The 20997-nt window shown below is 41.8% G+C and overlaps 1 long non-coding RNA gene across 1 annotated transcript in view; it reads right to left on the bottom strand.

Moving 5' to 3' along the window:
* Positions 1–5770: 5770 nt before the first annotated feature.
* Positions 5771–20997, bottom strand: part of LOC132815286 (uncharacterized) — a 44273-nt gene continuing 29046 nt past the window's right edge. Inside the window, exon 3 of the long non-coding RNA XR_009644634.1 lies at positions 5771–5836. This is a non-coding gene — a long non-coding RNA (uncharacterized LOC132815286). The remainder of the gene's footprint in view (positions 5837–20997) is intronic.

Genomic DNA, 20997 nt, shown 5'->3' with positions numbered 1-20997 from the left:
TGGAGGCTGGTACAATTGCAACATTTAAGAGGCATTTGGATGGGTATATGAATAGGAAGGGTTTGGAGGGATATGGGCCGGGTGCTGGCAAGTGGGACTAGATTGGGTTGGGATATCTGGTCGACAGGGACGGGTTGGACTGAAGGGTCTGTTTCCATGTTGTAAATATCTATGACTCTATGACTCACAACAGGTCAGGCAGCATCCGAGGAGCAGGAAAATTGACGTTTCGGACATAAGCCCTTCATCAGGAATGAAGGACTTATGCCCGGGACGTTGATTCTCCTGTTCCTCAGATGCTGCCTGACCTGCTGTGCTTTTCCAGCACCACACTCTCGACTCTGATCTCCAGCATCTGCAGTCCCTACTTTCTCCCTCCTGAAAGACATCGATGTCTCAGTTCAATGTATAATGTATTTAAGTTTGAAGTCGGATGTTAATATTTTAGAAGAATCTAAACATTCCTGAGAGTGACTTGCATTTGCTTGACATTAGGTTTCTTAGAGGCTGTGATTTGGTGGGGGGTGGGAGGGCAACGGGAGGGGGTGGGGTCTTTATTTCAGCAAACCGCCGAAGCACTTAGCACAGCTTTTATACAAAACACAGCAGCAGTACTGTAATGCATTTACCTGACTGGGCCATTATCTATTCTTCTTTCAAGTGCATTCCTTATCTAACTATCTCTTGATGAGCTTGGATAAAGGTCTCATAAACTGGTGAAAAAGGAGTGTTAATGCACCCTTCAAAAAGATAAACCTGTCTAGCAGTGGCAACAATACAATATGAAAAAGAATTAAGGATATATTAAGCATTTATTATAAACAAGTTTTATTGATTTATACACTGAAATACTCTGGATTCAGTAATTTAGACTGAAAAACATGTTTTTCCTCATTTATGTTTTATCTTGTTACTCCCTGGTGTACAGCTCTAAACAATTTTGCTGACTCTTCAAGGTCAGAAATTGTTTGTATTTTTGTACATTACTCTAATGGAAACAGCGATACGGTCAAGATTGCAAAGACAGAAACTTGAAATAAATCAAGGAGATGCTGGAAGAGCTCATTTGGTCAGCCAACATCTGTGGAGAGAGAGAAATAGAGAGGTTATTATTTTTCTGATGTAGATTATTATCTGAAGAGGTGTAAGTTATTCCCAAATTATTAACGTGTCTATTTTACATTGCTGAGTGGTTCCCACATTTTTGTTTGTTATGTTTAGCTATTTATTTTAATCTTCTCTCCATTCCACATGTACGCAATTTTCTGATTGTACCCTGTGATGAGTTACTCTGGGAAAACGAGGACTGTAGATGGTGGAGATCAGAGTCAAAAGACATGGTGCTGGAATAGCACAACTAATCAGGCAGCATCTGAGGAGGAGGAGAGTCGACATTTTGAGCATAAGCTCTTCATGATGAAAAGCTTATGCTTGAAATGTCGATTCTCCTGCTCCTCGGATGCTGCCTTACTGGATGAATTAATCAGTCAAATCTGGATCACAGAAGCAGAGAATCCCTACAGTGTGGAAGCAGGCAATTCAGCCCATTGAGTCCACACTGACCCTCTGATAACCATCCCACTCAATCCTATGCCTTATCTTATCCCTGTAACCCTGTATTTCCCCATGACTAATCCTGTTGCTGGAAACGCGCAGCAGGTCAGGCAGTATCCAAGGAACAGGAAATTCGACGTTTCGGGCATAAGCCCTTCATCAGGAATGAGGGAAGTGTGTCCAGCAGACTAAGATAAAAGGTAGGGAGGAGGGACTTGGGGGAGGGGCGATGGAGATGTGATAGGTGGAAGGATGTCAAGGTTAGGGTGATAGGCCAAAGTGGGGTGGGGGCGGAGAGGTCAGGAAGAAGATTGCAGGTTAGGAGGGCGGTGCTGAGTTCGAGGGAATCAACTGAGACAAGGTGGGGGGAGGGGAAATGAGGAAACTGGAGAAATCTGAGTTCATCCCTTGTGGTTGGAGGGTTCCCCCTATCACCCTCACCTTGACCTCCTTCCACCTATCACATCTCCATCGCCCCTCCCCCAAGTCCCTCCTCCCTACCTTTTATCTTAGTCTGCTGGACACACTTCCCTCATTCCTGATGAAGGGCTTATGCCTGAAATGTCGAATTTCCTCTTCCTTGGATGCTGCCTGACCTGCTGCGCGTTTCCAGCAACACATTTTCAGCTCTGATCTCCAGCATCTGCAGGCCTCACTTTCTCCCCATGACTAATCCACCTACCTACACATCTCTGAACACTATGGCCATATCAGCATGGCTAATTCACCTAATCTGCACATCTTTGTATTGGAAGGAAACTGGGGCAGCCAGAGGAAACCCACACAGACACAGGGAGAATGTGCAAGCTCCATACGGACAGTCAGCTGAGACTGTAATCGAACCTGGGTCCCTGGCTCTGTCAGACAGCATTGTTAACCTCCATGCCACCCTAAATGTCATCCTGGATGGTTAATATGGGTGCCCACCAATGCAATGATCAGAGACAAAAAAAACTGCAAATGCTGGAATCCAAGGTAGACAAGTAGGAGCCTGGATGAACACAGCAAAATAGGCAGCGTCAGGAGGTGGAGGTTTCAGGTGTAACCCTTCTTCAGGACTGGGGGTGGGTATGGGGGAAACTGCAGATAAAGGGAGTGTCGGGGGCAGGGTGATGAGGTGGGGATAGGTGAAGAGGCAGGTAGAGGGTACAATGTGGTTGGTCAATGGGAGGAATGAATTGGGTTGGTGGCTGGGAGCAGTGGAAAGGAGGGGGAGGGGCTGGGAAGGGATTCGGGGGATGGGAAGGGATGTTATTTCAAAATTGCAGAACTCAATGTTGAGTCTTCCGGTCTGTAGGCTGCCCACGTGGAAGATGAGGTGTTGTTTCTCCAATTTACAGTTTGGTTAGTTGTGGCAATGGAGGAGGCCAAGGATGGTCATGTTGGAAAGGGAGTGGGAAGGGGAATTATAATGGGCAGTGACTGGGAGGGCCAGTCGGCCCCTGCAGGCCCAGCTGAGACGCTCGGCGAAATGTTCCCTTAGTTTGCGTTCGGTCTCCCCAATGTAGAGAAGGCAACATTGGGAGCATTGGCACTCTCTGAGACCACATCTTGCCTCCCACTTGCCCACGTCCCCATCAGGTCACTTGCACTGTCCGTGCCCTGATTGCCTCCAGTGACCTCCCCTCCACTACCTCCAATCTCATAGATCCCCAGCCCCACACTGCCTCCAATCTCATAGGCCCCCAGCCCCACACTGCCTCCAATCTCATAGGCCCCCAGCCCCACACTGCCTCCAATCTCATAGATCCCCAGCCCCACACTGCCTCTAATCTCATAGATCCCCAGCCCCACACTGCCTCTAATCTCATAGGCCCCCAGCCCCACACTGCCTCTAATCTCATAGGCCCCCAGCCCCACACTGCCTCTAATCTCATAGACCCCCAGCCCCACACTGCCTCCAATCTCATAGACCCCCAGCCCCACATTGCCTCCAATCTCATTGTCCCCCAGCCCCCCACTGCCCGGTTCTACCTGCTCCCCAAGATTCACAAGCCCAACTACCCTAGCCGACCCATCATCTCTGCATGCTCCTGCCCCACTGAACTCATCTCTTCCTATCTTGACTCCATCCTCTCTCCCTTGCTTCAGCCACTTCCCACCTACATCCGCGACACCAACCACGTCCTCTGTATCTTCAGTAACATCCACTTCCCCTACCCCCAGTGCTTTATCTTCACTATGGACGTACAGTCCTTGTAAACGTCCATACCCCACATGGATGGCCTCCAGGCCCTCAGCTTCTTCCTCTCCAACAGAGCCATCCAGTTCCCTCCACCACTACCCTCCTCTGCCTCGCTGAACTATTCATAGAGTCATACAAATGTACAGCAGAGAAACAGACCCTTCGGTCCAACTCATCAATGCCGACCAGATATCCCAACCTAATCTAGTCCCATTTGCCAGCACCTGGCCCATATCCCTCTAAACACTTTCTATTCATATACCCATCCAGATGCCTTTTAAATATTGCAATTGTACTAGCCTCCACCACTTCCTCTGGCAGTTCATTCCATCCATGCATCACCCTCTGCATGAGCACCCTTAATAACCTTTCGTTTAACTTCTCCCATTTCCTCCAAATCCAGGGGGTGGCCATTGGCACCGGATCGGCCCCAGCTGCACCTGCCTCTTTGTTGGCTATGTCGAACAGTCTTTCTTCAGTTCCTGCACAGGCATTGTACCCCAACTCTCCCACAGTTACATCGATGGCTGCATCGGTGCAGCATCCTGCACCCTGGCTGAACTGGAGCGGTTCATCGACTGTGCTCACAACTTCCATCCCACCATCAAGTTCACTTGGTCCATCATGGACACCTCCCTGCCCTTTCTTGACCTCTCCATTTGCATCTCCGGTGACAGTCTCCAGACTAATGTTCAACATGAACCCAAAGACTCCCATAGCTACCTGGACTACACCTCTTTCCGCCCAGTATCCTGCAAGAACTCCATCCCATTCTCTCAATTCCTCCATCTCATCTGCTTGGACGAGGCGACATTCCACTCCCAAGCATTCCAGATGTCCACCTATTTCATACAGTGTGCTTCTCTCCTGTCTGTTATCCAGACAGTTCTGCACCACACACCCCATTCCATATTCCACAGCTTGAAAGCCCTCCCAAACACAATAAAGACAGAGTCCTCCTTGTCCTCACCTACCACCTGACCAGACTCTGCATTCAACATGTCATTCTTAAACACTTGTGCCAACTTCAACTTGACCCCATCACCAAGAACATCTTCCCTTCCCCACCCCGTCTGCTTTCCACAATGACCGTTCCCTTCAACAATCCTTGGTTTGGGCCACTCTCCCCACCAACCCCCCCCGAACCTCTAGATTCCTGCCCCTGCAATTGGAAAAGATGCAAAACTTGCCATACACCATACCCTCACCTCCATTTCAGGGCCCCAGACAGTCCTTCCAGGTGAGAGAGAGGTTCACCTGTCTCTCCTCCAACCTAGTTTACTGTTTCAGGTGCTCCTGATGTGGTCGTCTCTACATCAGGGAGACTAAATGCAAAATAAGGGAACGTTTCACCGAGCATCTCAGCTAGGTCTGCAGGGGCTAACCAGACATCTCAGTCACCCCCCCATTTTAATTCTCCTTCCCACTCCCTTTCTGACATGACCGTCCTTGGCCTCCTCCATTGCCACAACAAACCAAACCGCAAATTGGAGAAACAACACCTCATCTTCCACGTGGACAGCCTACAGCCCAGAGGACTCAACATTGGGTTCTCCAATTTCAAATAACCTCCCTCCCCATTCCCTGACTCCCCAGCCCCTCCCCCTCCCTTAGGAGAAAGTGAAGACTGCAGATGCTGGAGATCTGAGTCAAAACATGTGGTGCTGGAAAAGCACAGCCAGTCAGGCAGCATCTGAGGAGCAGAAGAGTCAATGTTTCGAGCTTAAGCTCTTCATCAGGACTCCCTGATTAAGAGCTTATGCTCGGAACGTTGACTCTCCTGCTCCTTGGATGTTACCTGAATGGCTGTGCTTTTCCAGAACCTTCCCCTCCCTTCCATTCCTCTGACTGACCCTTCCTTCTAGATACCAATTGGATTCATTCCTCCTATCGACAATAGGTCATACCCTCTACCTGCGTTCACCTACCCCCACCTCCCCACCCTGTAATCTTCCATCTCCTTTATCTGCAACTGACCCCACACCCACCCCCAGTCCTGAAGAAGGATTACACCTGAAATATTGACTTCCCCACCTCCTGGCTTGCTGTGTTCTTCCAAGCACTGCACCGATGGCACTCAACAGAGATTCTTGCATCCTACAGGAAAGGAAATGGGTAATAGCAAATTTTCCAAAGGAACAAACATCAGAATTCCTGCTGTCCCGAAGTGTTTTGCTGTAATTCATACGTAATGAGCTTAGAATGATATACTCATACAAAATTTGGCAATTATTTAATTACATTTTTATACTACTTAGGGAAATAGCAACAATTTCATGGTTCTCATATAGCTCTTGGTATATTTTTATTTTGATACGTATACAGGAACATTTTAATGGACTGTTCAATAAAAGCTCCAGAATAATTAGAGTATAAGTTCAGACATGTGCTAGGATCACTAAACTCAAACACATGGCAAATGGTAACACAGAAACGTCTTGAAACAAAGTGGGTCTTAAAAAGAAAGAAAAACAGATGTGCATTTATATAGCATCTTTCTTAGTTCTTGGATGGTGCAATACATTTTGCAGTTAATGAAGTACCTTTGAAATGTTGTCACCATTGTAATTTAGAAAACACAGCAGCCAATTTAGGCACAGCAAGTGATGAGGATAATCTGTTTAATAATGTAAATTGAAGGATAAATATTGGCCAGGTAATTTAAAATGACTCACTTGCCTTTCTATGAAAACAGTGCCATTGGGTTTTCAAGGTCGAGCTGAAAGAGCAGACTGGGCTTCTATTTGTTTTATCCAACAATTCCAGGGTAGAGAAGGATAAGATCTGAGTCGAGAGTGTGGTGCTGGGAAAGCACAGCAGGTCAAGCAGCATCCGAGGAGCAGGAGCATTGACATCAGGAATGAAAGACTTTTGCCCAAAACGTCAACACTCCTGCTCCCCGGATGCTGCCTGATCAGCTGTGCTTTTGTAGCACCATGCTCTCAACTCTAATCTCCAGCATCTGAAGTCCTCACTTTCTCCTAAGGATAAGGTCTGCTCAGTTCAGCATTCTAGCAGCACTAGAGTATTCTGTTAAGTAAATTCAGGGTACAAAAATCTGTTTAGGAAAATAGATGTTTAAACAGCAAATGTGGAGATAGAATGCTGAGCCTTTTACAAGTCATAGAATCATTGAGCCATACAGCACAGAAACAGCCATTTTGGACTAACTTGTTGCCAAGTTTCCCAAACTGAACTAGTCCCATTTGCCAACATTTGGCCCATATCCCTCTAAACCTTTCCTATCCATGTACTTGTCCAAATGTCTTTTAATTGTTGTAGTTATATCCACCTTCCTCCTTCCTCTGGTAGCTTGTTTCATACACATACCACCTTCTGCATGAAACTGTTGCCCCCTCAGGCCCCTTTCCCCCTCTCACCTTAAACCTAGGCCCTGTTGTTCTGGACTCACCCACCCTGGAAAAAAGACCCTGACTGTTTATGCTATCCATGCCTCTCATGACTCTATAAACCTCTATATGTCACTCCTCAGCCTCTAGCTCTCCAGGGAAAATAGTTGAAAATGTGTTGCTGGTTAAAGCACAGCAGGTCAGGCAGCATCCAAGGAATAGGAAATTCGACGTTTCGGGCATAAGCCCTTCACCAGGGAAAATAGCCTGTCTACACAACTGGCCAGGACTGGCGGGCATATATGAATGATGTACCTCATCGTGAAACCTGAATTCAGCAAAGCCATTTGAATTCAGCGCTGAGTTCACATAATCCCATTTTATTCTAAGGGTTATCATCCAGAGTGTGGGAATCATGAATTCATGTGGGCAGACATAAAAGTTCTAAAAGGCTAATAATATGTATATAATAGTCAAGTTATTTAAATGACCAGTCTCATAACATTTTTAAAAAGTCTGTATGTATCAGTAAGAATGAGAAAGGTCTGTTGTTTAGCAGTTTTACTAGCTACTTATTGTTAATTGCCTTCAGGGTCTTCATGTAAAAAGTGAGGTCTGCAGATGCTGGAGATCAGAGCTGAAAATGTGTTGCTGGTTAAAGCGCAGCAGGTTAGGCAGCATCCAAGGAACAGGAAATTCGACGTTTCGGGCATCATTCCTGATGAAGGGCTCATGCCCGAAATGTCGAATTTCCTGTTCCTTGGATGCTGCCTGACTTGCTGCGCTTTTCCAGCAACACATTTTCAGTTCAGGGTCTTCATGGCTGATTTCCAAGACTAAAAAACAAGATTATTTCAAGCTTGGATTGCATTCATTGTCTAAGTTCAATTCCAAATGATTACAATTGAAAACTTAAAGAAGTGATTAAAGAATTTGCTGTCTTTGATCTGGATTACAAATAAAGGTGTATTTATTTTAGTAAGGGTTTTCTCCTCCAGTTTAGGGGAGTCTAAAACTAGAGCTCATAGGTTTACGGTGACAGGGGAAACATACAAAAGGGACCTAAGGGGCAACGTTTTCACACAGAAAGTGGTATGTATATGGAATGAACTGCCAGAGGAAGTGGTGGAGGCTGGTATAATTGCAACAACTGAAAGATGTCTAGATGGATATATGAAGAGGAAGGTTTAGAGGGAAAAGGGATAAATGCTGGTAAATGGGACTAGATTAATTTCGCATATCTGGTCAACATGGAGATATTGAACCAATGTACAGTTTCCATGTTGTATATCTCTATGACTTAATAACACTAAAAGAGATTTGTGTTTGATATTAAATAGCTTTGAATGGGCTCTCATGAATGGAATTTTTTATTATGAAGTTGAACAGGTTAAAACTGTATTAGATAGTTAGAACTTTATTTCATATCTGAATGGTTCCTGAAGTCTGCTCAGGGTGAATACTAGGTGAATTGCTCCACCATTTATGGCTTGTCTTCAGTTGCCAAGACTCTAAGCTCTGGAGTATCCTCTCTTCAACCTCTCTCTCTGGCTTTCCTCATTCAAGATACTTCTGAAAAGCTAACTTTCTAACATGATCTTTATTATCTAACTTAGTATCTCCAATGTGCCTCACTGTTATGCAATCTTTTTACTAAAGTGTTGGGATGTTGAGTGGTTAGCACTGGTTAGCACTGTTGCATCACAGTGCTAGGGACTGGGTTTAATTCCAGCCTTCAGTGACTGTCTGTGTGGAGTTTGTACGTATTCCACCTTGCCTGTGTGGGTTTCCTCCGGGTGCTGCGGTTTCCCCTCACTGTCCAAAAATTGGCCATGGTAAATTAGCCATGGTGATTAGGGATGTGCAGGCTAGGTAGATTAGCTATGGGAAATGTCTGGTTTCAGGGTTAGGGTGACAGGATGGGTCAGGGTGGGAAACTCTTCGGAGAATCAGTGCAGACTCTATGGGCTGAGTTGCTTCTTTCCGCACTGTGGGGATTCAGTGATTCTGAGTTTTATTATGAGCATTTAGGGTGACACTGTGGCTCAGTGGTTAGCACTGCTGCCTCACAGGGCCTGGGTTCAATTCCAGCCTCGAACGATTGTCTACGTGGAGGTTGCACGTTCTCCTTGTGTCTGCGTGGGTTTCCTCCGGGTGCTCCAGTTTCCTCCTACAATCCACAGATGTGCAGGTTAGGTGAATTGGCCATGCTACATTGCCCATAGTGTTCAGGGTGGGTAGGTTAGGGGCATTAGTCAGGGATAAGTGTAGTGTTGGGGAATGGGTCTGGCTGTCAGAGAGTCAGTGTGGATTTGTTGGGTTGAAGGGCCTGTTTCCACATTGTAGGGATTCTAATTCTAATATCAAAGAGAATCTGTGCAAGCCTAGAAGATAAATACAGCTTCATAGTTGTACTTCATTGAGACTGAACTGATGTGAACATGTTCATTCTGAACAAGCATCACAGAAAAATGATTCAAAATGAATCTGGTGCTGATCTTTCCTGTTTCCTTGTTCAGAGGTGCTCAACAAAACATATACATTTATATAACACATTTAAACTGTAAAAATACATTTCAAGGTGCTTTACAGGAGGATTTTTAAACTACATATGATACCAACTCAATTAGGTGACAATAGATTAAATCACTAATGTTTGGTGAAAGAGGTAAGTTTTAAAGAGTACCTTCCCCTGTTAGGGTGAAAGGAAAGGCTGATAGTTGAAGGGAACATTGGATGACGAGAGAAATTGAGGTTTGGTTAGGAAAAAGAAGTAAGTATATATCAGGTGTAGACAGCAGAGATCGAGTGAATCCTTAGCAGTGTATAAAGGCAGTAGGAGTATACTTAAGAGGGAAATCAGGAGGGCAAAAAGGGGACATGAGATAGCTTTGGAAAATAGAGTTAAAGAAAATCCAAAGGGATTCTATAAATAAGTACAAAAGGGTAACTAAGGAGATGGGGAGATATTAAATGAGTATTTTTCATTAGTGTTTACTGTGGAGAAAGACATGGAAGATACAGAATGTGGAGAAATAGATGGTGACATGTTGAAAAATGTTCATCTAACAGAGGCGGAGGTGTTGGATGTCTTAATACGCATGAAGGTAGATAAATGCCCAGAGCCTGATCAGGTGTACACTGGAGCTCCTTGGGAAGCTAGGGAAGTGATTGCTGGGCCCCTTGCTGAGACACTTGTATCATCAATAGTCACAGGTGAGGTGCCGGAAGACTGGAGGTTGGCTAAAGTGGTGCCACTGTTTAAGAAGGGTGGTAAGGACAAGACAGGTGAGTCTGACATCGGTGGTGGGCAAGCTTTTGGAGGGATTTCTGAGAGACAGGATTTACATGTATTTGGAAAGGCAAGGACTGATTAGGGATAGTCAATGTGGCTTTTGTGTGTGGGTAATCATGTATCACGAACTTAATTGAGCTTTTTGAACAAGTAACAAAGAGGGTTGGTGAAGGCAGAGAGGTGGATGTAATCTAAATGGACTTCAATACAGGGAGAACTAGCCATTTGGATACAGAACTGGCTCAAAGGTAGAAGTCAGAGAGTGGTGGTGGAGGATTGTTTTTCAGACTGGAGGCCTGTGACCAGCGGAGTGCCACAAGGATCGGTGCTGGATCCACTGCTTTTCATCATTTATGTAAATGATTTGGATGTGAACTTAGGAGTTATAGTTAGTAAGTTTTCAGATTACACCAAAATTGGAGATGTAGTGGACAGCGAAGAAGGTTACCTCAGATTACAACAGGATCTTAATCAGATGGGGCAATGGGCTGAGGAGTGGTAGATGTAGTTCAATTTAGATAAATGTGAGGTGCTATATTTTCTAAAGGCAAGTCAGAGCATGGAGTTATATACTAATCGTGAGGTTCTGGGGAGTGTTGTGGAACAAAGAGACCTTGGAGTGCAGGTTCATAGCTCCTTGAAAGTGGAGTCGCAGGTAGATAGGATAGTGAAGAAGGCATTTGGTATGCTTTCCGTTATTGGTCAGAGTATCGAGTACAGGAGTTGGGAGGCCATGTTGCGGCTGTACAGGACATTGGTTAGGCCACTGTTGGAATATCGCGTGCAATTCTGGTCTCCTTCCTATTGGAAAGATGTTGTGAAACTTGAAAGGGTTCAGAAAAGATTTACAAGGATGTTGCCAGGGTTGAAGGATTTGAGCTATAGAGAGAGGCTGAACAGGCTGGGGCTGTTTTCCCTAAAGCATCGGAGGATGAGAGGTGACCTTAAAAAAGTTTATAAAATCATGAGAGGCATTGATAGGGTAAATAGAGAAAGTATTTTCCCTGGGGTGGGAGAGTCCAGAACTAGAGGGCATAAGTTTAGGGTGAGAGGGGAAAGATATAAAAAGGAACAAAGGGGCAACGTTTTCATGCAGTGGGTGGTATGTGTATGGAATGAACTGCCAGAGAAAGTGGCAGAGGCTGGTACAAATACAACATTTAAAAGGCATCTGGATGGGTATATGAATAGGAAGGTTTAGAGGGATATGGGCCAAGTGCTGGCTAATGGGACTACGTTAGGTTCGGATATCTGGTCGACATGGACGAGTTTGACTGAAGAGTCTGTTTCCCCACCGTACATCTCTATGACTCTACGACTCTAAGTAGGATAAATGAGGTAGAGACGCTGAGAGGCCAGAAAGTGAATTCCAGCGCTTAAAGCCTGGGCAACAGAAGGTGTGGCTACCAACAATAGAACAATTAAAATCAGGAATGGTTCAGGGGCTGCAATTAGATGAGAGCAGGTTTTTCAGAGTCATGGAGCTGAAGCAGATTACTGAGATATGGAGGAGATTTGAAAATAATGGTGAGTGCTTTAAAATCAAGATGTTGCTTGACTTGGTGCCAGTCAGGTTAGCTGCAATCGTGTGTTGCTTATACCAGCTTAGTGCGGCTAACAGCATTCACAGGGGGATGCATCGGGTTCAATCATTTGGCCATGTCACTCACTGTGAGTGAACAGCTTCTGTTTTATTTTTAATTATCAAATTGCTTTCTATGGAATACCGGCCAGGAAATTCCTCAGGGATCAATATCACCTTTCTGCAGGTGGAGACAAAACTTTCATCCCTCTTTGAGCAGGAAAATCTCTGAGAAATTTCTACAAAGAAAACATTCAGAGTCAAAGTCTAATTTGAAGGAACGCAAATTAGAAAACATTGGAAATAACGCAAATTGGAAACATAAAAGAAAGTCCTTCTCCAATTAAAATGTAGCGTGGCTCGGGTACATAAAAACACAAAAAAATTATAAAGTGTAACTTTTCTATTCTCCAATTGCACCTTTTCACATCCACTGATTTTAAATAAATCTAATGAACCTCATATTCTCTGTGGCTATGTACATTCACAATAGTTTGCATTCCTTACTCTCCATGGACAACAAAGTGAGACCGATTTATCAGTCAAGCAATACAGTCAAGCCATTTTTAGAGAATTAATTGAAAAGGCTAATCTAGAGTCATTTCCTAATTGGTAAGGATAGTGGGACTGATTTGTTGATCTGATGTCTGGTGGTTTGCAGAGAATTTTCAGGAAACAACAGCAACCAGTAGGTGGGTCATTAAAACAGTCATTAAATTGAGAGCCAAGGTACCAGCTAATTACAAAGTTATGCCACTCCCCATCCCCCTAGTTCTGGCAGATTTCAAACAGTGAAGGAGTAATTCAGTAATTGACCAACGCGTATTTACAAACTAGGATATTGAAACAAAATCTAAGTATTTCTCAAGTTATGTTTTAATAGCTCCTTCCTGAGTTTTTTTAAAATCACTTGTTCAGTCTTTTGAAACTTCTTGGTTATCATTTCCTTCCTTTCTTGTCTTTCTTTTGCTTATCCAACCCCAACAACAAATGGGACAGGGATAGGCATTAATGTAGCAAGGCCTTTTACAGAAGAGGGGTAATACTGTTGACTAATATTGAAACATGATCAAAGGTTTGGTCGAATCGGCATCTTTTTGAAGAAGGTTTTAGAGGAATGTAACAAGACGAAGGGGCTTTGGGAAATGTTTGTATATAGAGGCTTTACAACCGTAACTGTGCATGGGATTGCATTCGTAAATACAAATGTTCCTAAGTTGAACACTCATAAACCGGGGACCCCGTATATTTGTTAAATTTGACCCCTTAAGAATTGGTGTTGAATCTGTCAAACAGCTGTGTTGTGAAGATTATTCTAAGGTGCTGTTAGGTCAGATGTTTCAGATTTCTGACCCAGTGACAGTAATGGAAAGATCAGATGGAGTTTAAATTAGATAAATACGAGGTGCTGCATTTTGGAAAAGCAAATCAGGGCAGGGCTTATTCCTGATGGAGGGCTTTTGCCCGAAATTTCGATTTTACTACTCTTCGGATGCTGCCTGAACTGCTGTGCTCTTCCAGCACCACTAATCCAGAATCTTATACACTTAATGGTAAAGACCAGGGTGTGTTGCTGACAAAGAGACCTTGGAGTGCAGGTTTATAGCTTTTTGAAAGTGGAGTTGCAGATAGATGGGATAGTGAGGAAGGCATTTGGTATGCTTTCCTTTATTGGTCAATGCACTGAGTTTCGAAGTTGGAAGGTCATGTTGCGGCTGTACAGGACATTGGTTAGGCCACAACTGGAATATTGTGTGCAATTCTGATCTCCCTCCTATCGGAAGGATGTTGTGAAACTTGAAAGGTTTAGAAGGATTTACAAGGATGTTGCCAAGGTTGGAGGGTTTGAGTTGTAGGCAGACACTAAAGAGGCTGGGTTATTTTCCCTGGAGTGTTGGAGGCTGAGGGGTGACCTTATGGAGGTTTATAAAATTATGAATAGCATGGATAGGATAAACAGACAAGGTCTTTTCCCCAGGGTAGCAGAGTTTAAAACTAGAGAGCATAGGTTTAAGGTGAGAGGGGAAAGACTTAAAAGGGATCTAAGAAATGACTTTTTCACACAGAGGGTGGTGCGTATATGGAATGAGCTACCAGTAGAAGTGGTGGAGGCAGTCATAATTACAATATTTAAAAGGCATCTGGATGGGTATACAAATAGTAAGGGTCTGGAGGGAGATGGGCCGAATGCTGGCAAATGGGATTAGATTAGGTTAGGATATCTGGTCGGCATGGACGAGTTGGAATGAAGAATCAGTTTCCATTGCTGCATAACTCAGTGATTCAATGACTGTATATTATTTTGTATAACATGGTAAACAAAACTAGTTACTGTAAATGTGGTCTAACTAAGATTTGGTACAACTTAAGAATTCTTTCCCTGTACCCAAAGGCAGGTTCTTAGTAAGCCATGGCACACAACACAGCACAATGCAATGTAACACAATGCAACATAACACAGCGCAACGCAATACAAAATAACACAATACAACACAACACAACACAACACAACACAACACAACACAAAATAACACAACACAAAATAACACAACGCTAAATAGCACAACACTAAATAACACAACACTAAATAACACAACGCGAAATAACACAAACCTAAACAAAACAACACAAAATAACACAACTGAAAATGTGTTGCTGGAAAAGCGCAGCAGGTCAGGTAGCATCCAAGGAACAGGGCTTATGCGGGAAACGACGAATTTCCTGTTCCTTGGATGCTGCCCGACCTGCTGCGCTTTTCCAGCAACACATTTTCAGCTTTGATCTCCAGCATCTGCAGACCTCACTTTCTCCACAAAATAACACAATACAACACAACATAACACAACACTACACAAAATAACACAATGCAACACTGAATAACACAACACAGCACAACACAAAATAACAAAACACAACGCAAAATAACACAACACAAAATAACACAACACAACACAAAATAACACAATGCAACACAAAATAACACAACACTAAATAACACAACACAACACAAAATAACACAACACAAAATGACACAACACAACACAACACAACAAAAAATAACACAACATAACACAAAATAACACAACACAACACAAAATAACACAACACAACACAAAATAACACAACACAACACAATACTAAATAACAAACACAAAATAACACAACACAACACTAAATAACACAACACAAAATACCAAAACACTAAATAACACAACACAACACAAAATAACACAACACAACACAATACTAAATAACAAACACAAAATAACACAACACAATACTAAATAACACAACACAAAATAACACAAGGCTAAATAACGCAACACAACATAACACATCACAAAAAAACACAACATAACACTAAATAACACAACACAAGACAACATAACACAAGACAACATAACACAACACAACAAAACAAACATAACACAACAAACACAACACTAAATAACACAACACAACACAAAATAACACAACACAACATAACACAACACAAATTAACACAACGCTAAATAACACAATGTTAAATAACGCAACACGACATAACACAACACAAAATAACACAATGCTAAATAACACAACATAACATAAAATAACACAACACAAAATAACACAACGCTAAATAACACAAGGCTAAATAACGCAACACAACATAACACATCACAAAATAACACAACACAACACTAAATAACACAAAACAACACAACACTAAATAACACAACACTAAATAACACAACACAACACAAAATAACACAATACAATACAACATAACACAACACAAAATAACACAATATAAAATAACATAAGACAACATAACACAACACAAAATAACACAACGCTAAATAACACAAGGCTAAATAATGCAACACAATATAACACATCACAAAATAACACAACACAACACGAAATAACATAACACAACACAACATAACACAACACAAAATAATACAACATAAAATAACACAACACAACATAACACAACACTAAATAACACAAGGCTAAATAACACAACGCAACATAACACAACATTAAATAACACAACACACACTAAATAACACAACACAACATAAAATAACACAACGCTAAATAACACAACACAAAATAACACAACTCAAAATAACACAACGCCAGATAACACAACACAACACAACATCACACAACACAAAATAACACAACACAACAAACACAACACTAAATAACACAACACAACACGAAATAACACAACACAACACAACATAACACAACACAAAATAACACAACACAAGACAACATAACACAAGACAACATAACACAACACAAAAAAAACACAACACAAAATAACACAACACAAAATAACACAACACAACATAACACAACACAAAATAACACAACGCTAAATAACACAAGGCTAAATAATGCAACACAACATAACATATCACAAAATAACACAGCACAACACAAAATAACATAACACAACACAACATAATACAACACAAAATAACACAACACAACATAACGCAACACAACACAAAATAACACAACGCTAAATAACACAAGGCTAAATAACGCAGCACAACATAACACATCACAAAATAACACAACACACACTAAATAACACAACACAACACAACATAAAATAACACAACACTAAATAACACAACACAAAATAACACAACACAAAACAACACAACTCAAAATAACACAAGGATAAATAACGCAACACAACATAACACAACATTAAATAACACAACACACACTAAATAACACAACACAACTCAACATAAAATAACACAACACACACTAAATAACACAACACAAAATAACACAACTCAAAATAACACAACGCCAGATAACACAACACAACACAACATCACACAACACAAAATAACACAACACAACAAACACAACGCTAAATAACACAACACAACATGAAATAACACAACACAACACAACATAACACAACACAAAATAACACAACATAAAATAACACAACATAAAATAACACAACACAAAATAACACAACTCAAAATAACACAACGCCAGATAACACAACACAACGCAACATCACACAACACAAAATAACACAACAAAAAAATAACATAACACAACAAACACAACACTAAATAACACAACACAACATGAAATAACACAACACAACACAACATAACACAACACAAAATAACACAACACAAAATAACACAACATAAAATAACACAACACAAAATTACACAACACAAAATAACACAACGCTAAATAACGCAACACAACATAACACATCACAAAATAACACAACACACACTAAATAACACAGCACAACACAACATAAAATAACACAACTCTAAATAACACAACACAAAATAACACAACTCAAAATAACACAATGCCAGATAACAAAACACAACACAACATCATACAACACAAAATAACACAACAAAAAATAACACAACACAACAAACACAACACTAAATAACACAACACAACACGAAATAACACAACACAACACAAAATAACACAACGCTAAATAACACAAGGCTAAATAACGCAACACAACATAACACATCACAAAATAACACAACACAACACTAAATAACACAACACAACACAACACAAAATAACACAACGCTAAATAACACAACACAAAATAACACAACACAACACTAAATAACACAACACAACACAACACAAAATAACACAACGCTAAATAACACAACACAAAATAACACAACACAACACAAAATAACAAAACTCAAAATAACACAACGCCAAATAACACAACACAACACAACATCACACAACACAAAATAACACAACAAAAAATAACACAACACAACAAACACAACACTAAATAACACAACACAACACAACATAACACAACACAAAATAACACAAAGCTAAATAACACAATTCCACCGGAGGAATTGTAAAACCTGTGCCCACACTTCCTCCCTCATCTCCATCCAAGGCTCTAAAGGAGCCTTCCACATCCATCAAAGTTTTACCTGCACATCCACTAATATCATTTATTGTATCCGTTGCGCCCGATGCGGTCTCCTCTACATTGGGGAGACTGGGCACATCCTAACAGAGCGCTTTAGGGAACATCTCTGGGACACCCGCACCAATCAACCACACCACCCCGTGGCCCAACATTTCAACTCCCCCTCCCACTCTGCTGAGGACATGGAGGTCCTGGGCCTCCTTCACCGCTGCTCCCTCACCACCCGAGGCCTGGAGGAAGAATGCCTCATCTTCCGCCTCGGAACATTTCAACCCCAGGTCATCAATGTGGACTTCAACAGTTTCCTCATTTCCCCTTCCCCCACCTCACCCTAGTTCCAAACTTCCAGCTCAGCACTGTCCCCATGACTTGTCTGGACTTGTCCGACCTGCCTATCTCCTTTTCCACCTATCCACTCCACCCTCTCCTCCCTGACCTATCACCTTCATCCCCTCCCCCACTCACCCATTGTACTCTATGCTACTCTCTCCCCACCCCACCCCCCTCTAGCTGATCTCTCCATGCTTCAGGCTCTCTGCCTTTGTTCTTGATGAACGGCTTTTGCCCATAATGTCGATTTCGCTGCTCGTTGGATGCTGCCTGAACTGCTGTGCTCTTCCAGCACCACTAATCCAGAATCTGGTTTCCAGCATCTGCAGTCATTGTTTTTACCTCGTTGATTTTAACCCTACTGCGAATCCTCTTGCAAGGATGCCTGCCTTGAAGAAGTTTTCCTCCTCTCTCTACAAGAATGTCAGGGAGTCCCTCTCCCACTGCAACTCCCAGGTCATTTCCTCTGCCCTGAACCTCTTCAACCATGTCATGAAACAAACTCGCTACCACAGCCACATTTGGTTCCTCAGTGCCTGCCTCCGCAACCAACTCATCCCACACGGACTCCAGACCAACTTTAAACCAGCAGAGTTTGGACCTGAACAGGACAAACAGTAGAGACTACACAACACAACAAACCCAACACAAAATAACACAACACAACACTAAATAACACAACACAATACAAAATAACACAACACAACACTAAATAACACAACACTAAATAATACAAAACAACAAACACAACACAAAATAACACAACACAACACAAAATAACACAACACAATACAAAATAACACAACACTAAATAATACAAAACAACACAACACAACACAAAATTACACAACACAACACAAAATAACACAACACAACACTAAATAATACAACACGATACAAAATAACACAACACTAAATAACACAACACAACAAAAAAAACACAACACAAAATTACACAACACAACACAAAATAACACAACACAACACAAGATAACAACACAACACAAAACAACACAACCTAACACATCACAAAATAACACAGCACAACACAAAATAACACAACACAACACTAAATAGCACAACACAACACAAAATAACACAACACAACACAAAATAACACAACACCGAATAATACAACATAACACAAAATAACACAACACAACACAAAATAACACAACACAACACTAAATAACATGACACGAAATAACACAACAGAACACTAAATAACACTATACTGAATAATACAACATAACACAAAATAACACAACACAACACAAAATAACACAACATAAAATAACACAACACCGAATAATACAACATAACACAAAATAACACAACACAACACAAAATAACACAACTCAACACTAAATAACACGACATAACACAACACACCCTCCGGTCCAGGAAGTCCGCACCAATTCCTAATTATTATTTGAACCCATTAATTTTTACTTATATGTGGTTTCTGCCCCTCTGTTTGCCTCCCATTCATGTGTCTGTCAAGGTACACTTTAAGTGTTGCTAACATGCTTGCTTCTACCACCTACCACTAGGCACCCACCACCCTTTGTGTAAAAACATTTCCTCACATTTCTCCCCTAAACCTTCCCCTCCCACCTTGAACCTGTGCCCTCTTGTAGTTGACCTTTCGACCCTGGAAAAAAGACTCCGATTAATCACCCTATTTATGCCTCTCATAATTTTGTAGATCTCCATCACATTTCCCCCGACCCCTCCCCGTGCCATGTTTCTTTTTTTACTGAGGCAGCCCCAAGTCAGTTGGATTGAGGAATGAATTCTGTGCTATATGTTAAACAAGAAGAAAGAACTGCTGATTCTGGAAATCTGAAACAAAACAGTAATTGTCAGAGAAACTCATCAGGCCTGGCAGCGTCCATGGAGAGAAAGCAGATATAATGTTTCAGGCCCAGTGAGCCTTCTTCAGAACTGGACTTGAAATCTTAACTCTGATTTCTCTCCATAGATACTGTGGTGCCAGACCTGCTGAGTTTCTCCAGTAATTTCTGTTTTTCTGCTGTTTGTGTTAATCTAATCCTCATATGAAATCATTGAGGTTATGAGCTAACTGGCTCTATTGTTAAATTTTGATCTCTTCAGAAATAAAACCTAGTGCTTCCTTTGATTTTTAAAACAGCTCTTGCTAACCTGTGACACCATATTTAGTGATTAATATAACACTGTAGTCCAAAATCCCTTTCTTCCTCTGCCTCACTTTCACTTCCAACTTTTGATTTTCTGCCACAGATTAACTCCCTTAGTTCACACTCTCTGATTTTGATCTTGGTAAAAGCTGGCAAACCATTCTGGCACTTGTCCCAAACTTCCACATTCTCTGACTTAATTTATTCATCCATGGAGCACCTTTTCAAACGCCTTTGGAAAACACCACTTACCTACATCTACTGTATTGCCAATGTTTAGTCTCCTTATTACCTCCTCAAAAACTAAAATTGGTCAAGGAAAGTTTCCCTGTCTAGACTCCATGTTGCTTACGCTTCATCAGATAGAGCCATAGAGATATATAGCTTGGAAACAGACCCTTCGATCCAACTCATCATGTCAATCAGATATCCTAAATTAATCTAGTCCCATGTGCCAGCTTTTGGTCCATATCCCTATAAACTCTTCCTTTTTTTTTAGATTACTTACAGTGTGGAAACAGGCCCTTCGGTCCAACAAGTCAACACCGACCCGTCGAAGAGC

The sequence above is a fragment of the Hemiscyllium ocellatum genome, chromosome 4 (genome assembly GCF_020745735.1).
Source record: "Hemiscyllium ocellatum isolate sHemOce1 chromosome 4, sHemOce1.pat.X.cur, whole genome shotgun sequence".
In the NCBI taxonomy this organism is placed as follows: domain Eukaryota; kingdom Metazoa; phylum Chordata; class Chondrichthyes; order Orectolobiformes; family Hemiscylliidae; genus Hemiscyllium; species Hemiscyllium ocellatum.
This window is presented reverse-complemented; position numbering and strand designations above follow the sequence as displayed.